Source organism: Stegodyphus dumicola, chromosome 6, assembly GCF_044657685.1.
Source record: "Stegodyphus dumicola isolate Sdum_Otavi_A_Nest chromosome 6, ASM4465768v1".
Classification (NCBI taxonomy): Eukaryota; Metazoa; Arthropoda; class Arachnida; order Araneae; family Eresidae; genus Stegodyphus; species Stegodyphus dumicola.
Window position 1 is genome coordinate 228,883,979 of NC_140773.1, and position 21,826 is coordinate 228,905,804.

Below are 21,826 nucleotides of genomic sequence, written 5' to 3' on the forward strand. Positions count from 1 at the left end.
CTACAACGGATTTATTATTAACGATCACCATTAATCTCTTAACAGTTCTGAGCTCTGATTAGTAGACTGTATGACACCGCTGCGTAGTTGTGGCCAGTTGCACAGGTTCCGAATGTTGTTAAAAACTTACCTTCTGTAAGAAAGTTTTTATGATTTTGCTACGGCTTTCTATTCAAGATTTCTGTCTTGGTTACTACGGTGGTAAGCATGAAGGTACCAACACCATTGTCCTAGAGCTTTTAGGAAGGCGTCCCGATTGCTGAAGGAGGTCTTTTTCTCACTAGTCTCCTACATCGAATGAATACTTTTCTGCTATTCTTCAAGAATGTGAAGATTGAAAATATATAGTTTTGGCTTCAGGGATTCCCACAAGTAATAATCACATATTGAGAAGCCAGCTGATATGGATGGCCAACTCGGACTAACTGGTTTCTGATGATAATTTTATGAGAACTTATAAGGTATTTCTCCCACTTCCCTAGTGTACCTTCGCGGTGTAACGGTAGCACGCTGGGCCGGTATTCCAGAGGGCCGCGGTTCGATTCCCGGCGAAAGCGGTTGCTAATTTTTCATCTCTCTGGCATCCAAAAATTCGTAATGTCTCTACAAACTGAACTGCTCAGTAAACAAACACTCTGTGCCACTTTCCAATCGGTAACTGGTTTAAAAAAAAAATTATTCTGAAAGGTTTCGGATTTTAAATTACGTCCAAAGGGGGTGTTTTTTTAACGTTTGGTATGTTACCTTTATTTATTAAATAACACGTTCTACGTACTCCAACTATAAAATTCATTTTCTCTCCCTAGTGTTGCCATTGCTCGCTTTCAAATTGTTGAGTTTGTTAATCAAAAATTCGTTAAAGTGTTACGAATATGAAATCAAATATTAAAACAAATTTCAAATTTCAAATTCGGGCTTCCAAATATTCCGTGGAAGAATACGTTATTCAAAATTGGATGGCTCTAGGTACCGTTGTTTTATCACAACGCGAGAAACATGCATACATTCATGCAGATTCTTTTTTATTTAATTTCTTTAAATATAACACAGGGCTCTAATAGTTGGTGGCAACAATTTGAAAAGTGAACCGACATTTATAGTGAACCAACGCAAAATACCAAAACGAAATTAATAGCCTTTCTGGTCTAATTGGCTAAAAAAAAGGGCAATATCTCTAGGTAAGATAAGCCACTCATCTTTTCATCCTGCTTGCTATTCTTGTAAGTTTTCAACTTGCAAGAAGTCTTACCCTTTTCAACTCCGAAATATTTATATTTGAACCACCCTGTATCATACATCACTTTATAATTAGTGCTGTCATTTAATTCTCCCCAAAATGCCTAAAACCCAAATCATGAACTCTTTTATGTTTCATAAATAAGTTGTATCACACGATGCGAAATTGCTTTAGCTTTGCTGTATCACGAATGCGAACACTTAGGTGGCTAAGACACGATGGTCTAAGATGCACTGCGGTGGCTAAGATACGATGGTTTTGTGTATTAAATGGTCACCAGACTACATTTAATACACAGACCTCAATTACAGCAATGGATAAGTTCATAATTCCTATCTGTTTTTTCTCCAGCAGAACTGAAAAACAGAGCATTTGAACGGAAGGAAAGAAAAAATTGAAAATGGGGAGACTTAAAAAAAAAAAAAAAAAAAAAAAAAAAAAAGAAAGCAGTCATTAAGGTGTGCAAGAATAATAAAAAGAAATGTTCAGGAAAGAAAACCGCCATGTTAAGCTACGCATTTGGAGTCATAACAAGTACTGTAATTTACGAACCGCGGCGCGCACGTCCAGTGGGTGTAACAATGGCCAAGATAAAGAGGTCTACCACTTCGAACCACAGCTTTTCATCTGGAATAATAGATATTAATGACACAGGTAGAAGCAATTTTTGATTTACGACTTTCCCGTCGAACATCTTCATTTTCTCCCAGATGGGCGGCTGCTCCAATAAATCAGGAAACAGCTGCGATCGGCCGAATTATAGGTAATGTAACGGACGAAAAAGGTGAGATTAATTATCGGCATTAGAAACCGACGAGTCCCCTCTCTAGTCGCCTCTTCCATTCAAAAAATAACTCCCAGATCCATGCATAAGAAATCGCAGCACATGTAACGATTAGCATTTACACGACGCTCTTTCAAAGAGTGAAGTTATGCTAATGCAGTCAACTCCTGATTAACCGAGGCGGATAATCGGGCAGAGATTTCGCAGTTTTATTACATATGTCTAGAAAATATTAGCCGCCCAACCGGTATAGTGGTTAGTGTCGCTGACTGCCGTGCCGAAGGTCCCGGGTTCGAATCCTGGAGAAGGCGTGGATGTTTGTAAATGTATAGCGTCGTTGCGGTGTGGCGGCACTCTAAATATGCGGCCAAGTCCTCTCGAAACGTTGTTGGTAGGAGAAGAAGGGTGGGAGACCCTCGGACCCGTCCCCCCCCCCCGAGGTGCTGTCTATCAAAATTTGGGGGGGAACTGAGCGCGCTGTCACCTGTAAGGTGCTCAAGTCTGTTGCCAACGACAAGCGTAAAACTTGCCCTCCCTGCCACGAGGAATTTTGTGGGCTTGGGCTGACAATAGGTCAAACAAGTGAGCATTAGCAATACCTACAACAGAAAAATATTAAGATTGTTTTCTACGAAATGAAGGAAAAGTTACTATCACAAGCCATCAACGTAAAACAAAATTGTATACAGAAATTACAGTCAGATAAGGGAGCATTAGCACTTGTCTAAGTCTACTTGAGACGAGTAGCTATTAGCATAGCATAATAAGCATTAGCATTACTCTAAATAGCATTAGCATAATAAGTAAGACAAGTGAGCAATAGCAACAAGTACAACAGAAAAATATCAAGATTGTTTACTGCGAAATGGAGGAAAAGTTACTCTAAGGTATTTCTCCCACCTTTGTGGTGTGGTAGTCTGCACACTGGGCCGGTATTCTAGAAGTCCGCGGTTCGATTCCCGGCGAATGCGTTGTTAATTTTTCACCTTTCCTGCTTCGAAAATATACCTAATGTCTCTACAGTGGCGATCGAACTAAAAGGGTGTTGGATGACGATTCTCCACACCCAGGATTTGTCGACTGGGTCCCCTAAAAACCCCAGCCGCCCTTTAAAAGGGGGAGTATATAAGGTATTCCTCCAACCTTCTTGGCGTGCCTTCGTAGTGTGGTGGTCTGCACACTGGGCTTGTATTTCAGAGGTTCGCAGTTCGATTCCCGGCGAAGGAGGTTGCTAAATTTTCATCTTTCCTTCTTCCAAAATATACCTAATGCCTCTACAACTCTAATAAGCCATCAACGTAAAACAAAACTGTATATAGAAAATACAAGGGTACAAAAGTGCGTGAGCAGTGATGGCAGTTGATGTCATAGTATTTAGGTTTTTTTTTTTTATCCACAACTGCATTTGATTATATGTAATTCAGAATCTAAACTTTAATAAAAACTAAGAGTTCTAGCAGTTTTCCCACGCGAGTTTGAAATTAATAACATTGTTCAAGTTCTCTTATAAGTTCTGTTGCATAATATGTGTACACTCTAAGTTAGAAAGTGTGGTACTTCACTCCTAATGTGTGATTAGCTTCAGACGAAAACGGTATTAACTTATCACGAATGATTTTCCATCCGAATAAAGGGGGACTCCACTTTCATTCGCAAAGAAGATGAATCTTTTTCGTTTGTCTTTCGATGAAGCGAAAAAAATCACTCGATCTCGGCGTGAAACGACACACTTAAAGGAGTTAAAAGATTCTTTCTTTTTTTTTTCAAAGATATTGAAGGGGTAATTGCCTATCCTGTATACGGGGAAATTATAGACTCATTAGGTTATTTTGAAGCTGGAGATATAAGCAATGCCCTTGCCGGGACTCCAGCCTGGCCCTCTCGAATACGCGCCGAGTGTGCTACCTTTACACCCCCGAAGGCATGCATCAAGAAGGGAGAAAATGCGCCCTTTTAAAGGGTGACTGGGGATTAGAGGACCCTATCGCCAAATTCTGGTGGTGAAGAATCATCATCCACCCCCGTTGTCCCCCTTCGGGCCCCACCGTAGAAACATTAGGTTTCTTTGAAGCAGGAGGTATGAAAAATGAGCAACGCCCTCGCCGGGATTCGAACCTAGACCTCTCGAATACGAGCCGAGTGAACTATCGTTACACCACGAAAGCATGCAGAAAGGAGGGAGAAAATACCCGAGAAGCATACTACTAAAGAGGTCGCTCTAGGGCGGGAGAAACGATGCTAAAAAAACAGGGCGATTGTATACCAATAGCCGCAACCTTAGAAATAATATAAATGATATATATACATGATATATAAAAGTGGCAAAACTGGCAAAATAAATAAACCTTATAGAATTAGTATATTACAAACTGCGAATCGGCATTTTCTAATTGTGTTTGTTTACTGACAGTTGACTTTTGTTAAAACTTTCTCCTAAAAAAATGTTAACACTACTTTTTAATATGTAATTATGTGAATGAATGTTATATGAGACACTTCTGCTTAGTTTTATATTTAAGAAAAAACTTTAATTATTAGTAATGAGCGTGGATTTTGAATCAGTAATAGACAGCTTTCAATGGTCATTGGAATGAAAAGCATCATTTTTGAATATTCATTTGTTCGTTGCTTGATATAGTGTTTTCTGTCTAAATGTAGTAAAATATAAAATTGCATCCGCGTTTAAGAAATTGAAATTTTTAATCGTATTTTAATATTTAACATTTCGAAACACTTGCAGTGTCAAAGTTTTTTTTATTTATTTTTTTTTTCCAGTTTTTCAGATTACTTTGAATATGAAGCATATGATTTAATTTACAGAAATTTGACTTAAGCCTTTAACTACATATAGTCAGTAATAAAAATATGAAAGTTGTAATGTCTCTTTGGGATCCTATAATATAGATTTTGAAAAAGGACTCTTGCAGAATTACCTTCCAGCAACAAAACAGAAATCAGAAAAAGGGGGTAGTATAAGACTCTTTTTATTCAAACATAAAATTAACAAATGACCCAACTTGGGTTACAAAGCGCCAAGCACTTCTGGCTTAACAGAAATGCGTAACAAAGAATAATTTCAAGGTATCGTAGGCTCACAGAATACTTTAACGAGCAGGAAAGGCTCTAGTTTGTAGTAAACCGGCAATACAAAGCTAAATGGCTAGAGCACTCAACGCTGCTAACGCAAGGTCGCTAATAATCACAGCACAACGTAGTCTGGAATAGGCAGACACACTCTAAAACTAATTTCCGAAACTCTTGCTTAAACAGAACTTTTTTTACCTTAACCTGAATAAACGTTCGCTACCAAACTTTGGGTGAAAAGAAGGTAATAGGGTCTTTCAACTTAAAATAAGCTAACTGACTTCCAATTAGTGAAACATTTGGATTAATATGTACTTATAAGTCCACTGCTAATGTATAATAGAACTAGCAAATTTGAAACCATAGAAGTTTCTATGTAATAATTTTACTTTTCTAGGTTTGTTTTACTACATATATTGTATGGTTCACATTAAAAATTGTTTCTTAAATTTGATTTGAGAAATCAAAAATGCTTAATTTTCATATAATCGCCAATTATCCTAAAAATTTACTATGAGTTAACAATATTTGTGCAAAACTGAAGAGCAATTTCGTTTACAGTCGTATACCTATTGCTTGTGACTGTTCGTTGATTCACCTAAATTTGTTAACTATTCCTCAAGAGTTAGATATCTACTTTTAAGAAAGAACTAAGATTCTCTTATTTTGAACAAGAAATAAAATATATTTCAAAAAATTTCCGATGCTTTAGGCAATTTCCATTGACTAAATTGTTTATTTTCAAAATTATTACGAATCTTAATGCACTTTTTTAATGTTAAAACTATTCACAAAATCCTTCGAATTTACACAAAAAATTTCAAACTTTTTTATAACTCTCCAGCTTGCAAATTAACTTTGATTAATGAGAGAGAAAAAACTAGATACAAATTATGTGTTTACTCCCATGCCAGGTGATGTCGTAATAACATGATATAGCGTTGTAGTTGCCGTGGATTTCAGAATGTAACTAACATACAATTGTTTTGTACTTTTAAGTGAATTATATATTGATTGAATTATATTTAGTGGAAGTAGTTTGAATTTATGAAAATTATAAAAGAAACGTGAAAGATTTCAGATTTTACGTTAAGCCCAAAGGGGCGTTTTTTCATTTACACTGACACACACACTCGTTTGAAAGCATTTGAGCTAACGTTCCTTTGGGCAAAAAATATTTAAAAACAGCATATCTTTAGACTTTCCGATAGACAGTTCCGTGCTCGGAGATCATTTTTTTATCCTGCACAGCGTTGCCATTGCTCGCTTTGAAATCGTTGAGTATTTTTAATCAAAAATTCGTTAAAGTTTTACAAAATAGGAAATAGATAATAAAACATATTGGAAATTCAAAATTCGGGCTTCCAGGGAACCTCATTCGGGTGGACGACTACGTTATTCAAAATTGGATGGCTCTACGTATCGTTGTTTTTCCACAATGCGAGAAACATGTATACATTTATGCAGATTCTTCATTATTTAATTTCTTTAAATATAATATAGGGCAATAATATTTGGTGGCAACAATTTGAAAAGTGATTCAGACCTTTATAGTGAACAAACGCAAAATGGTAAAACGAAATTAATAGTTCTTCTGGACAAATTGGCCCTTTAGGCTAATAAATAAATAGTTAAATATTTTCCACAGCCCAATCAATCTATCTTACACAATTATCTCTATAAATTTAATAACTCTATAGAAACAGGCATATATTTCTAGATTAGGTCAATAAAAAATAAATACAGATTAAAATATAATTAAAAAACTGCATCTAAATCTAACACATATTTCGCTGCGTTCTTACACTACTTTTTGACGAAGCAATTATCAAATTTTACGTTGCAAACGTATCGTAAGATGAGTTATTTCTCTGGCTACTCATTTCAAAAAATTAGAAAAGTCTTAGTTAAGAAATAATAATAATTAATTAAAAAATATATTCACGATCTGCTTACAAAATATTTGACATAATTTTGAAATATACATGTTTATTCTATGGGCATTAAAAGAAATAAAGATAAGTTTCATCTAAGGCCTCGTCAAATTTTATGCATATTTCTCCATCTTCTAAATTTTACCAAATTCAGAATTCCCTTTGGAATACTGTGGTTCGAATCACAGCGAAAGAGTTTTCAGGTTATCCCCATGCGTAATGTGTACACGAGCCAGTTTCCCTTAGAAAATTCTTCACGAAGATCGTTTCTCTAAGACGCAGCAATCTCCAATGAAACTGCAAAATCAGCAGCAAAAGTGGATATTCGTCTGAGGGTACTTTATTTTATTTCGTATATTTTATTTCTCCGCATCCATAGAAACAGAGAAGTTTTTAGTACTATTACGAAAAGCTATAAAATCTCATTTAACAGAAACTGTGCGAGCACTTTGGTTTGTCTTGAAGCTTCATAATGGAGCATTAAACTGTACTTTATACTTTTACTAAAAAATATTTTACCGTTTCGTTTAGTTCGAAAAAAGTTTATCGTTTAAAAATTTCCAAACTATTATTATTTTTTTATTTATTTATTTATTTTTTTTTTTTTCAATCTGAAAGCTTTTAGATTCATCGGAAGTTCTAAAGATATGCTGTTTTTAAATAATTTGTGATTTGGCTGTTGAATCGCATTCTATGTGGCGGAGGCGTCAAAAACGTGATATTTAATAAATAAAATAAACAAAAAAAAATTTTAATAATAAAAAGAAAAAAAATCTGAAAGGTTTCAGATTTTAAATTACGTCTAAAGGGGCGTTCTTTTAACGTTTGGTGTGTTACCTTTATTTATTAAATATCATAATTCTTTGCACTTAAAGCATAAAATTCAGATCAATAGCAGTGTCGCAAAATAATTTTAAAATGAGCATACCTTTAGAATTTCCGATACACAGTTCCGCGCGTTGGAGATAAAAAGTTTTTTTTTTTTTTTTTTTTTTCTTTTTTTTGTTCCTGTAGACTGTTGTCATTGCTCCCTTTTAAATATTTGAGTTTGTTACTCAGAAATTCGTTAAAGTTTTACAAAATATGAAATCGATCATAAAACAAATTCCAAATTTCAAATTTGGTCTTCCACATGCCCATATTCGTAGCAGGGTCACGCCATTCAAAATTCGATGGCTCTCTGTACCGTTGTTTTATCACAATGCGAGAAATATACATACATTCATGCAGATTTTTCATTTTTTAATTTCTTCAAATATAATGCAGGACTCTAACATTGGGTGACAACAGTTTGAAAAGGGAAACGGACATTTATAATGATTCAACGCAAAATCGCAAAACGAAAACAATAGTCCTTCAGGGTCAAAGCCCCTTTGGACTAAAAAAGGTTTTGCAAGCCATCTTAAAAAGAAAATTAAGCATTGATGAACTGAAAAAAAGACTTAAAAAAAAAAAAAAGAGAGAGAGAGAGAGAAATGTATGTCAATGTTGCGTCGGCAATTTTAAACGCATACATTTAAAAGTTTTGTAATTTTGCTGTTGAACTGTATATGGGATAAAGGCGAAGAAAATTGTGCTTAATAATTAAGCTAAAAAGGCAAAGAAAAACGGATTAGTAGGAGTGAGGGTAACAGCAGACAGGTCGACTGTGAACTGAGGGAGAGCGTAAAAATCCTTAACAAACAAACTGTTTTGGGTAACCGTTAAAATATGAAAACTTTAAGTTAGTTAGTTGCCCCCTCCACGCGTATCTGACTTGTATCGTAACTTGCACCGTTACTGTCTAAATAAAAACGATCTGTTCCTTCGGGTTTCTAAGAAATGATTACCCCAAATTCGATGACATTTCACCATCTTTCTTGATATGTAAGACCCGTGTTTTATATACAACACTCATAGTATAAAAAAATCTTTGCTTGCAAAATATCGCTAAGAAGTCCAATAAAAGAACTTTTTAAACGCCTCACTTATGATGGTGTGAAAAATGACATTTTTATAACACAGAAAATAATAATAAAAAAAAAAAGACCGTCGTTTTATGCACTGAAGGCATTTTTATAACATCGTACAATGCCATTATTGAATGGCATTTTTATTACATCGAAAATAAATAAATATTCTCGTTTTGTAACGATTTTGTGGCAAAATGGAAACGATAACCCCTTTATCGTTTCCATTTTGGAGATGTTTAACCACTTCACAGTTTTCTCCGAGAAAAACTCGTCGATTTGAGATGAGTCTCAAAGCGTCAGTAACGGCACTCACTCGTCAGAGTTAAATGCTGTCCGGATTGTTATTCGCAAGAGATACTCTTTACTTCGTCTTTTCGAATTCTTCAGAATGCAGTGAAAATCGTAAATAGTCATGCTCTCTCTGTAGCAGAGGTGTATCAGGATCGCACAAAAATTCAGTTAAAAAGATGGGAAATAGAAATGCATTTCTAGTCCGTTTCAAATGGCATTGAAATGAACTATTGTTGATTTGAAAACATGTCTTCGTCTTTGTTAATTTTTAGATAATAGACTAGGAAACACAAAACATTTTTTTCTTCTGGCCACGGATACAATATCCAACATCTCTCAGTATGACAAGTAAGCTCTAATTTCAGACGCAAAAATTTTATCTTCGCATCAAACCAAATAATAATAATAATAATAAAGTTAATAATCTTTATAATAACAAAAAAATCTGAAAGCTTTCAGATTCTTATTAGGCCCAAAGGGACGTCTTTTTAACATTTTGTGTCTTACCTTTATTTATTAAATATCCTGTTCTTTGCACTTAACCATAAAATTCAATTCAACAGTAATATCGCATAATAGTTTAAAAAGACCATATCTTTAGAATTTCCGATACGCAGTCTCATGCGATGGAAATAATTTTTTTTTTCGTATAGTGTTGCCATTGATTTCTTTGAAATTGTTGAGTTTGTTAATCAAAAACTCTTTAAAGTTTTACAAAATATGAAATAGGTAATAAAACAAATTGCAAATTTGAGCTTATAAGGTATTTCTCCCACTTTCCTAGCATTCTTCGTGGTGTAGTGGTTCTGCACGCTGAGCCGGTATTCCAGAGGTCCGAGGTTCGATTCCTGGCGAAGGCGTTTGCTATTTTTCATTTTGTCTGCTTTCAAAAAAATACTTAATGTCTCTACACTGGCGCCCGAACTAAAAGGGTTGTGGATGATGATTCTCCGCACCCAGGATTTGGCGACTAGGTCCCCTAAAACCCTAGTCGCCCTTTAAAAAGGGGAGTATATAAGGTATTTCACCCACTTTCCTAGCGTTCTTCGTGGTGTAGTGGTTCTGCACGCTGAGTCGGTATTCCAGAGATCCGTGGTTCGATTCCTGGCGAAAGCGTTTGCTATTTTTCATCTTGTCTGCTTTAAAAAAAAATACCTAATGTCTCTACAAGCTTTCAGATGCCCATATTCAAGTGGAGGATTACGTTATTCAAAATTAGATGTCTCTAGGTATCTTTGTTTTTTCACAGTGCGAGAAACATACATACATTGATGCAGATTCTTCATTATTTAATTTCTTTAAATATAATGCAGGGCTCTAATATTTGATGGCAACAATTTGAAATGTGAAACGCCGTTTTTAGTGAACCAACGCAAAATTATAACTTTATTTGACTAAGCAGCTTAGTCAAAGAAAATCTTACATTTGTCTGTATTTAAATTTTGTTAAACTTTTTAAAAAATTTATGATAACTAAAAAAAAAAATAGGAAAAAAAATCTTTTCATGAATTGTCTTGGATTGAAAAGCAAAATTTTTCTTTCCTAAGAGAGTTTCTGTAATAAAATCAAACATCTCTACACTTCTCAAACTTACGAACAGTTTGTTATTGAAAACTCCAATCATTTTAAAACCTATATAAGTAAAATAAAGCCAGCGAAATAAAATTATTAACAGCGAAATCTGAAATTGGCGGTATTATTGCATTACTGATTTTTACAAGAGTTGATTAAAAATGCAAAAAATGCAAGTTTATAGGATGACCTAAATTAAATAGATCGCGATTAAATACAGGGAAATAGTTCGTAAGGAAACGAACATTATCTCTGCGTACGTTGCTAAACACCAATGTTAGCATCAGCAATAATCAGGTGTTCTAAGACATGAATAGTTTGGAGCCGTGTGTGACCATTTTACAAAACTTTCCTTGCATTCTTCGACTAAAATCACACTGCAAGCTTTTGTATTATGTAATTATTGATTTATTGTTGATAAGGGACATATGTAATATATATTATGGACATAAATTTTTACAATTATTTGACAGTTGTAAGTAATAATTGTGAGAAAATGTTCAGAATTATATAATTAAAAATATCCAAGCTAATTTTACCTCTCTAATTTAACTTAAAATTGGTACTAATGGAATAATGCACTATTATTGCATTATTGGTCATTTAAGATAAAGGTAATAAAAAACCATCATAAAATAAATAAGACATAAATCAAATATATAATAACATTAAAAAATTCTGTAAACAAGTTAATACCGCCAGTAAAATCACAATGACTTGCACAGTTTTGTATAGTGGGAAAGTTCTGACGCTTACAACTAATTTAAATCAATTAGAACAGCGATTCTCGACCGGTGGTACGCGTGCCACTGGTGGTATGCAAGAACAAAATAGGTAGTACGCAAAGAAAGTACTTTTAACTATTAAATTCAAAAATCCCGTGAAGAAATGGAACAATTGTTAGAAATTTCCTGTGATCGAACTGTAAATGAAGATTTCAAAAACAATACACTTGTTAACTTTTGTCTGAACCGGAAAAAAAAAAAAAAATCTATAAACGCATTTTAAATAAAGCTATTAAATTTTTATTGCCTTCGTACACAACCTATTTGTGTGAACAAGAATTTTCTTCCACGTTATATTTGAAAAATAAATATAGAACAAAATTAAAAGTGGAACCTAATTTAGGGTTAAAACTAAGTGAAATAAGACGAGCCAAAGAGACATTGATCTCTCTTATACAGGCCCAAGTTTCACACTAAATTTTGGAATTCAAGTATTATAACTTAAATTTTGATAATTAAAATGGTAACCAATTTTTAATCGAATATTTTTATGTGTGCATATTTAATACAAATAGCCAATAGGTTGTCCAAATGTCCAAATATATATATATATATATATATTATATATATTTAATATATCTATTGAGAAATTGAAAAATAATCATTGTAAAATTTAGTGGTGGTACTAAAAGTTTTTCAATTTTTGTTTAGATGGTACACATTAGTAAAAAAGTTAAGAACTGCTGAATTAGAGTATTATTAGAGGAAATATTACAAGCAATAAAATTTATGGTAATTTTGTAACCTTTTGTTAACTTGTCATTTATTATGATTTGTAATCAACTGTCATCAAAATTTTATATATTTCAATATAATGTGCATCTCTGAAGTTCAATGAACTAAACAAATTTCAAGAAATTTTACATATATAGTTATTTATTTTATCTCACGTGAAAATATTCTAAAATATCAGGATAACTCAATTTACAGTGGCATTCAAAACATATTGAAGAAAAAGTTAAAAGAAGTCATTATAACCTTTCTCGAATAATGATGGCATTTTAACAGGCTATTTATATTTTTTAAGTACACAGATGCATTTACGATTTATTTTATTGCAGATTTATTTCGCTATTCGTGTAACTGAAAGAGACACGTGCTAATGTAGAATTTAAAATTAGGCAAAGAACAATATCACATTGAAGCAGATTTTGAATAAAACGGTTTTGCTCTGAAGAAGAGAACTTTATGTCTAAACGCCCTCAAAATCTATAAAGTTGTATCCAAAATCTACGCCAAAATTCGTTATCTATCTTTTGCATTTGTAATAACAGCAACTGTAATACGACTGTTAGAGAGCTTAATTCTGGCAGTTTAGATACCTATTTTTGTGTTTAACTGAATTAAAAATTCACCAGACAACAAAAGAAGAATTTAAAAAAAAAACGTCAAATTTAGAAGGTTTTGATGATAGATACCTTGAAAACTTTGAGTTCAGTAGGAAAAAAAAAAAAAAGAACTTAAAATGACAGGAGTTTAAGCCACGTAAAGACGGTTAATAAATTAGTCTTAATAAACTAGAAGGTTTATTTTTAGAAAATATATAGAAACATAAAAATATTAGTTGCACTTTTTACCAATATTTCACATACTTTTTGACATAACAAAAAAATCAAATTTTGAAATAATCAGTACTACATGTATTTCCATTTTCTTTGATAGATAATTGAAAAACCCGGAAATTATTTTTATATAGAAAACATAAAAATATTAGTTGCACTATTTAGCAATATTTCACATGCTTTTTTACAATGAAAAAAAAATCAAATTTTGAAATAATCAGTACTACATGTATTTCCATTTTCTTTGATAGATAATTGAAAACCCGGAAATATTTTTATATAGAAAACATAAAAATATTAGTTGCACTATTTAGCAATATTTCACATGCTTTTTTACAATGAAAAAAATCAAATTTTGAAATAATCAGTACTACATGTATTTCCATTTTCTTTGATAGATAATTGAAAACCCGGAAATTATTTTTAGAACTATTTCACAACTTCCACATCTATACCGGCAAACTGGAAACTTTGGCAGTCTGAGGTAAGTAAACACAGAAATTATAAAACAATTATTTTTATTCTTATACTCAGTTAAATAAATTACAGTTTTTTATATTAAAGATGTCTCCATCAAACGTAATGTGCACTGAGTTATAATTTGTTTGAGTCACTGCATTTGCAGTGTTATTATGTTGGCTTAGAAAAGCAAAAGCAAAACAGAATTAAGGTATTTTTTAAATTATATTTGATCAGATTTTTTTAATTAGACTGACTAAATCCTAAAAAGACTTAAGAGCTTACTTTCACATACTTTTGCTAAATGCATATTTTCTTAAATGCAGTTAATAGGCTAAAAAGAAGGTATGGTCATGGTATTCTATTTACAAATTTTAAATGAGCAACAGAACTTTGTTTGATGGAAGCATAAGTATAAATTTCTGAAACAAAGATTTTAAAAAATTTTCTTTTGAAGTACTTAAAATTGTATATTATACGATTTATATCATACCTTAGTATATGAATTTATCATACTTTATATTAGATAAACAACTATTATATATTTCAGCAACTAAAAAATAGTACATAAAATGCAAAAAACATTTATAAATAAATTATAAACAAATTTAGCTGTACACAAATTTAAACAAACAATAATTAAAAACAAATTTTTAGTTTATGTTGTAGCTTTATTTACGTATGTTTAGAGTTTGTTTATTTACATATATAGTATATGTTCATTTCAGGGTGTAATTTTACATGAATTTTGATAGAAATCAGCTGAAGTAATAAATACTACACTTGTTCACAGTACAAACAACTATATGTAAGCCTTAATTGCTTATAAACTGGGCTAAATAAGGTAACTATACACAAACTTTGCACTTGTTTTTATAATTTTATTTATGCATGTTTAGAGTTTGTTTATATATAAGTAAGCCTCCATTGTAGATAATTTATATAACAGTTAAGTCATTTTACATTGTTGCTCTTGAGAAAGTTCAATTAAAGTAATGAACTATAGAGATATAATTGTTTACATTTGACTCAAAGGCAGACCCTTTGTTTATAATAAACTACTACACATAGGGAGATAACTGTTTATAAAATATATACATGTATAAACAAACTTTGCAGTTCTTTATAGGGCATTTATTTACCTATGTTAATAGCTTGTATGTAACACAGATATATTCCCTTTGGAGTACAACTAGGAGCAACTTTGCTTATATTTGATAGAGTTATATTAAAACAACCAGTCTTAGACAAAATAAAAAACAATTTTTCTAATATTTAAAATATGCTCTGGAATAATATGCTTGATCAACTGTTCTTGCATAATCTAAATGTTTAATTTACTTCACGAAATTTATTTTATTTTCTTTTTTCTCACGGATAAACACGAAAAACATTTAATGGCTTCTCACGGATTCTAAACACGAAAAACATTCCATGGCTTGTTTTGATACTTTTGAAAAATACTTCTTCCTATTCAGATGTTTAAAATCTCTTCAACCGTGTAATAAATAATAAAATAAAATTTATTATATTCTGTGAAACTATTTACAGCTACTTTGAAATTTATCTATTTCGAAGTTCTACGATTTTTATTTCTATGTTTTCTCTTCTCAATACTATTGTACTGTTTATATTAAACAATGATACAGTTTTTAATGCTAGTATGTTTATTTTTATTATTTCTTTCGCGATAACAGCTACCAGTACAACCGTAAACAAATTATAACTGTTATTTTCTTTTAGTATCGGTAACAAATAAATCAACGATATCAAAACACAAATACATTTCTTGCAGTGTTAAATATCCTGATAAAAATTCAGGAACCTTTTATGAGTGATCTCTCTTTTTGCTGAAGTAAATCTCGCGTGCAACATACTGACCATTTTAAACTTTGCGATAAATTTGTGACCTGTGATTGGTAGGATAAAGCGAAGAAAAGAAACACTTTGCTATTGGAGGGGGGCGCTTAGTATGCACCGCTTAAAAATTTCATAAAAGTAGACGATAATTCGGCATTCCGGGCTTGTTTAACCTTAAGAACATTCCTAATGTCATTCAATGTTCCACGCATAATTAGAAAATGTTCCACAAAATCGATCTAAAATCATACAGAAGTGAAACTAGAAGGTAGGAATACACTGTTGACATCATTCTGTCACACTTACCTCGTCTATGGTTAAGCCTAATCCGGGAATCACCGTCCGGTGCTCCGATGAGGAAATTCCCCGACGGACATCCACATTTGGCCGCGAAAATGCGCAATATTCCGAAAAAAAATCCAATGGAAAAAAAAATTATCACCATAAGAACAAAGCACTAATTTGTTTCAAGGAAAGCTCCAAATTATAAAACTGAATTTTAACTAAAACTTCAGCCATTGCGTATCCTGGTACGAGCAGACGACTCGCACGCCGCGGTGACTCCACCGCTTCCCATTGCGAATGGGAAAGCCGCCATTCTCTCAGTTAGGCCTAACAGAGGGGTAACGGGGGAGGGCGGGCAGCGTGACTCGCCCTGCAAAAGTCAGATGGTTCCGGGACTAACAGTGTCTCGAAAAAATAAAAAAATAAAAGATTTTAAGAAAGTGGTCCCTAACTTTGGGCCTCTCTCCCTTAAGATGCTAGGAGGGTCTGATTTTCCGTCCCTTTTTTTAGCGCATGGAGGATATGAGATTAAAAAAGAAAAAAGAAAGATATAAGCTTTGAAGGAGCAAGCAAAAAACAAAAAAAAAAAAAAAAGTAAGAAAGCTACGGTGTATGTGTCAGTAGTTTTTCGAGCTGTTTTTTGATGTTTGTAACGGTTTCTGTAGACATTTCTTCTGTCCGACTAACTTCTCTTGCTATCTTCCATAAGGAATATCAGGTTTTGAAGAATGAAAATTTTAGCTTAATAAAGATAATTTTTTAAAAGTATATATTAGTGAAAGAGTATATATTAATTAGATTTTAGTCATCTGTGAAAAGTTTTCTTTTTGCAGATAAAATCCATTTCCATATTCAGAATAAAAAGACTATTCGCAAATTTTTTAGACGATTTTTGCTTTGTTGTAAACTAAAAACTGCTTGCAATTTTTTTTTTTTTTTTTTTTTTTTTTTTTTTGTCCAAAGTGGCTTCGTCTCTGTGAGACTCTGAATGTCCGTTTCACTTTTCAAACTGTTGCCGCCCAATATTATCGCCCTGTATTATATTTGAAGAAATTAAATAATGAAGAAAGAATCTGCATAAATGTGTGTATGTTTCTCGCATTGTGATAAAACAACGGTACCCAGAGCCATCCAGATTTGAATGAGGTAATTCTACTGCGAATATGGGGACTGAAAGCCCAAATTTGAAATTTGGAATTTGTTTTATTATCGATTTCATATTTTGTAAAACTTTAACGAATTTTTGATTAACAAATTCAACGATTTCAAAGTGAGCAATGGCAGCACCGAACGAAATATATATATATATATTTATCTCCAGCGCGGGAGTATTCCAGCACTGTGTATCGGAAATTCTAAAGATATTCTCAATTTAAAATTAGTTTTGCGATATTGCTTTATGGTTTAAGTGCGAAGAACATGATAAAATATAGGTATATAAATAAAGATAACACAGTTTCTCTTTCTTTACTTTTCTTTTTTTTTTTTTTTTTCTTTTCTAAGAAGCAATAGATGGAAGGCTATGTTTGTGTTCTTTCCGAAGAAAATTATTCGTATCTAGTTCTAAAAGACATGGTTAATTAGTTAGGTTTTATGATGTTATGGTTGTGGTTAAATGTTAAGTTATGGTTTTATAATATCTAAAGCTACGATAGGTAATGTTGTCAACAACGAAGGAAAAAAAAAAAAAAAATCACAATTTAGCTTAAAATGGACAATGTTTCCAAATACGTATCTAAGGTAAAAAAAAAAAAAAAAAAAAAAAAAAAAGGAATGTTTCGTATTTTGCAAAAGTAAGAACTTTAACGTCAAAAGAAAATCCTCCGAGTCAAAGAACAGCTGCAAAATCATTCAAACGCTCAGTGTCAACTGTAAACAAAGTGATTAATGCTGATTTGAATCTTGAAAATTCGAAAAAAGGTAATAAGCATCATTTTTCTTCACTACAACCGCCGAATGCAGAACGCACTGCAAGAATTTTTTTTTTTTTTTTTTATGAGAAACATTTATCTGGACGGAAATGTTGTCACAATAGATGAATCCTAAATTTACTTAAATGACTGCAATAAAAAAAGGTCCGTTTATTATCATTAAAGAGGACAAAAAAAATCTTTAAAAATGGTTCAAGGAATCTAAAGAATGTTTTTTTAAGGATTTACGATTAATGCCGGTTTTTCATATAACAGCAAATTAAAAATAAAGCGAGTGGAGAAAAATGTTAAGATCAACTTCACACGTTATCAAAAGCATATTTTGTTCAGAATTTTCAAGTGTGAAGTACCTTCTCTATACACACAATGTGATCTACTGAACTGCATGAAGACAGAGCAAGCAGCGACACCCCAAAATCTGCTATTAATTTCCTGAAAAAAAAAAATGGAACAAGAAACGGGTATCAAGGCCATACCCTTCACTCATATCCGTACTAAATCTCCTGATCTATCACCAATGCATTTTTGGGCTTTAAAAAAGCAGGTTGTCCAAAGTTCGAACTACAACCTCCTTATGGACTTCGGAAAACTGTTCGAGAGCAACGGGATTAAATACCTCTTCCAATACTACTAAAAGCTTTATTCCTTGGAAATTACGGTGTAGAAAGAGAGTGAAGAAGAAGGATTATCAAACAGAACATTTAAAATATAAAAAATATAGGTAAAATATTTCTGTAATTATAATGCAATTCGTCTACAAAATGTGGAATAGCCTCTGTGTTTGACAAGTAAAAACTGTAGTTTTTCTCTCCCATTGATTATTTTCTGCAATATGAAATAAGCGAAAATCTAACATAAAGTGACATAACAACAACAAAGTTTCAGTTCAGTATTTCACCATTTAGTGGTGGAAAGCTGACAAAAATACCAAATCGTGGTTCATTTGATTTTGTAACGGCTGTTTTTATAATGAAACCTCAACAATGGTTCACATTTTCATCACTTTATGGTAAAAGTTGTATCCAGTCAAGGCAAAGCATTCTGCACATGCGTGATTTTCAATGTCAAGTCTAATAGCGGCTGTTGTACATGCATTATGATTATAAGGTATTTCTCCCGCCTTCTTAGCATGCCTTCGTAGTGTAATGGTCTGCACGCTGGGCGCGTATTCCAGAGGTCCGTGGTTCGATTCACGGCGAAGGCGTTGCTCGTTTTTCCTCTTTCCTGCTTTAAAAATAACCTGATGACTCATCATCAAAAGATCATCAAAAATGTTTGAAAATTACAAAATATATATATTTTTAATTTGCTGTTCATAATTACGTTTTGATTTATGTAGGTATATTAAAATTCATGTATTGATAAAATATAACATACCAAAACGGTTGTCAAAATCGATTTTCAATGCTTTTTTTGTTTAATAATTCTATTATTACTAGCATTTTTAACGTAGCACCGAAAAGATATTCACTTGCATTCCATTGCTCGTAATATAATGCGTATACATATAAATATATGCATATACTTCTGTATAAGGCACTTTGGGAAACCTTTTTTTCTTTCTTTTTTGTATGGTTACAAGGATAAAAGATATTTTCTCCCTCCTTCCAGCAAGCCTGCGTTGTGCAACTGTAGCACACTCGGCGCGTAATCGAGAGGTCAAGGTTCGAGTCCTGTGGAGTACATAGCAGATTTTTTTCACCGTTCCTGCTTCAAAAAATGCAGATGACTTTATAGTGGCGCCCCAACTAAAAGGTGGTTCAACAATAATTTGTCGCCACCAGAATTTGGCGACTGGGGCACCTAATCCTCAGTAGCCTTTTAAAGGGGAGTATATAAGATATTTGCTCCCTCCTTTCCGGCATGCCATCGTGGTGTAATGGTAGCACACTCGGTGCGTATTCGAGAGGTTCAGGGTTCGAGTCCCGGTGATTGAACTGCGCTTTTTTCACGTCTCCTGCTTCAAAATAACCAAATGGCTCTACACGGATATAGATGGATTCTTTTTAAGGAAGTGTTCTAAATATCTGTATCAGTTTCTATGTTCACGTTTAAAACGAACAGAATGTGCAGTTATTTGACTAGTTGTGAATGTAAACTGTGTTTGAATAGAAATTATACCCAGTGTTGTGACTTTAAGTGAATAATGTCATGACGTATTTATTAAATAATTTTTGAAAAATCATAATTTAGAAATTATGTAAATACATACGAGTGTGTATGTGTAATATGGATGCATAGTTAGGAAGAGGCTAGTTAGTTCTATTTTAAAGGATAGAAAAAATGGGAAGGCTTCATAAATTTCATTTCAAATAATACTTGATATTGCAAAATAACAAAAACACTTTTATTTTTGTTAATTAAAAAAAAAGTGTTCTATAGAAATAGAAAAAAAAAAAAAAAAAAGAATAAACAGGAATCTAAACAAGTAAATACTCTCTGCATGCAAAAGTAAAGGAGGGGTAACACCAATACTGGGTTGTTCTTGTTGTTGTGACTCATCTCACTTGTCTGATATTAGAGCAAGGTAAAAAATTCATAGTGGCAAGAAGGCAAGATTGCTCTAGTCGTTGGCGTAAGGTGACAGTACGACTTTGCTCATTTCCACCATCCCACACACTCCCAGTTTTGAAGAAGAGCGCCCGAAGGGACGGGTCTGAGGGTCTCGCCCTCCTCTTCCCCTAACCACAAACCTCTCGACAAGACTTTGGGCTGGCCGGATATTTTGAGTGCCCCGTGCCGCACAGACACTGTACATTCACAGCCGCTCAGACGGTATAGTGGTTAGGAGAGCCTGACCGCTATATCGAAAGGCCGGGGTTCGAGTCCCGAAGAAGGCATGGATGTAAAATTGTCTGTCCTATCATAGGAGATAACGGTGGCCGTCTATTAGGTGCCTGCACAATAAAATGGTCACCTCTTCTGGCCTTAGGAATGGCCAGTGCCGTTATAGGTAAATTCCCGCCATTGGGGGGGGGGGAAATCTGAAAGTTTTCAGATTTTAAATTACGTCTAAAGTGGCGTTTTTTTAACGTTTTGTGTGTTACCTTTATTTATTAAATACCACGTTCTTTGCACTTAAACCATAAATTTCAGTTCAATAGCAGTGTCGCAAAATAATTTTAAAATGAGCCTATCTTTAGAATTTCCGATACACAGTTCCGCGTGCTAGAGATAAAAAGGTTTTTTTTTTTTTTTTTTTTTAATTTTTTCCCTGTAGAGTGCCGCCATTGCTCGCTTTTAAATCGTTGAATTTGTTACTCAAAAATTAGTTAAAGTTTTACAAAATATGAAATCGATCATAAAACGAATTCCAAGTTTCAAATTTGAGCTTCCACATGCCCATATTCGCAGTAGGATTACGTCATTCAAAATTCGATGGCTCTAGGTACCGTTGTTTTTTCACAATGCGAGAAATATACATACCTTTATACAGATTTTTCATTATTTAATTTCTTCAAATATAATGCAGAACTCTAACATTTGGTGGCAACAGTTTGAAAAGTGAAACGGACATTTATAGTGAACCAACGCAAAATCGCAAAATGAAAACAATAGGCCCTCAGGTACAAAGCCCCTTTGGACTACAAAACTAATATTCACAAACATCCATGCCTTCTCCGGGATTTGAAACCCGGACTGTTCGATACGGCAATCAGAGTCGCTAACCAATATCCCGTTTGGGCGGTTCTAGTGTTTCTAAACATTAGAAATAGGTAATTTGTTGATAACTCCTTTAAAAAACTTTACCAAAAAAAATCTTGAAAGGAAAACTTAAATATTATTGAGTAAAATTAAATTTATGGAGTAATTTTGCTGTAGATGAAAATATCGATGTAGGATAAAACATGAGTAAAAGGAGAGAGATTTCAGATTATCGTTAGCTTACTGTTATTAAGTATGCTTATTAATACCCATGTTTTTATTTTCTTGTAAAAATGTGACGATGATTTCAAAGAAAATGTTGATTTTGAAAACTTAGGATTAAAAGAAAATTGAGATTTGGTTTGGTTTAATTTTAGCAAAGCACGCAAGAGCTACCTGCTTCAGAAGAGAGATGCCTTTATGGAGGACTCTCTAAGGAAAACTG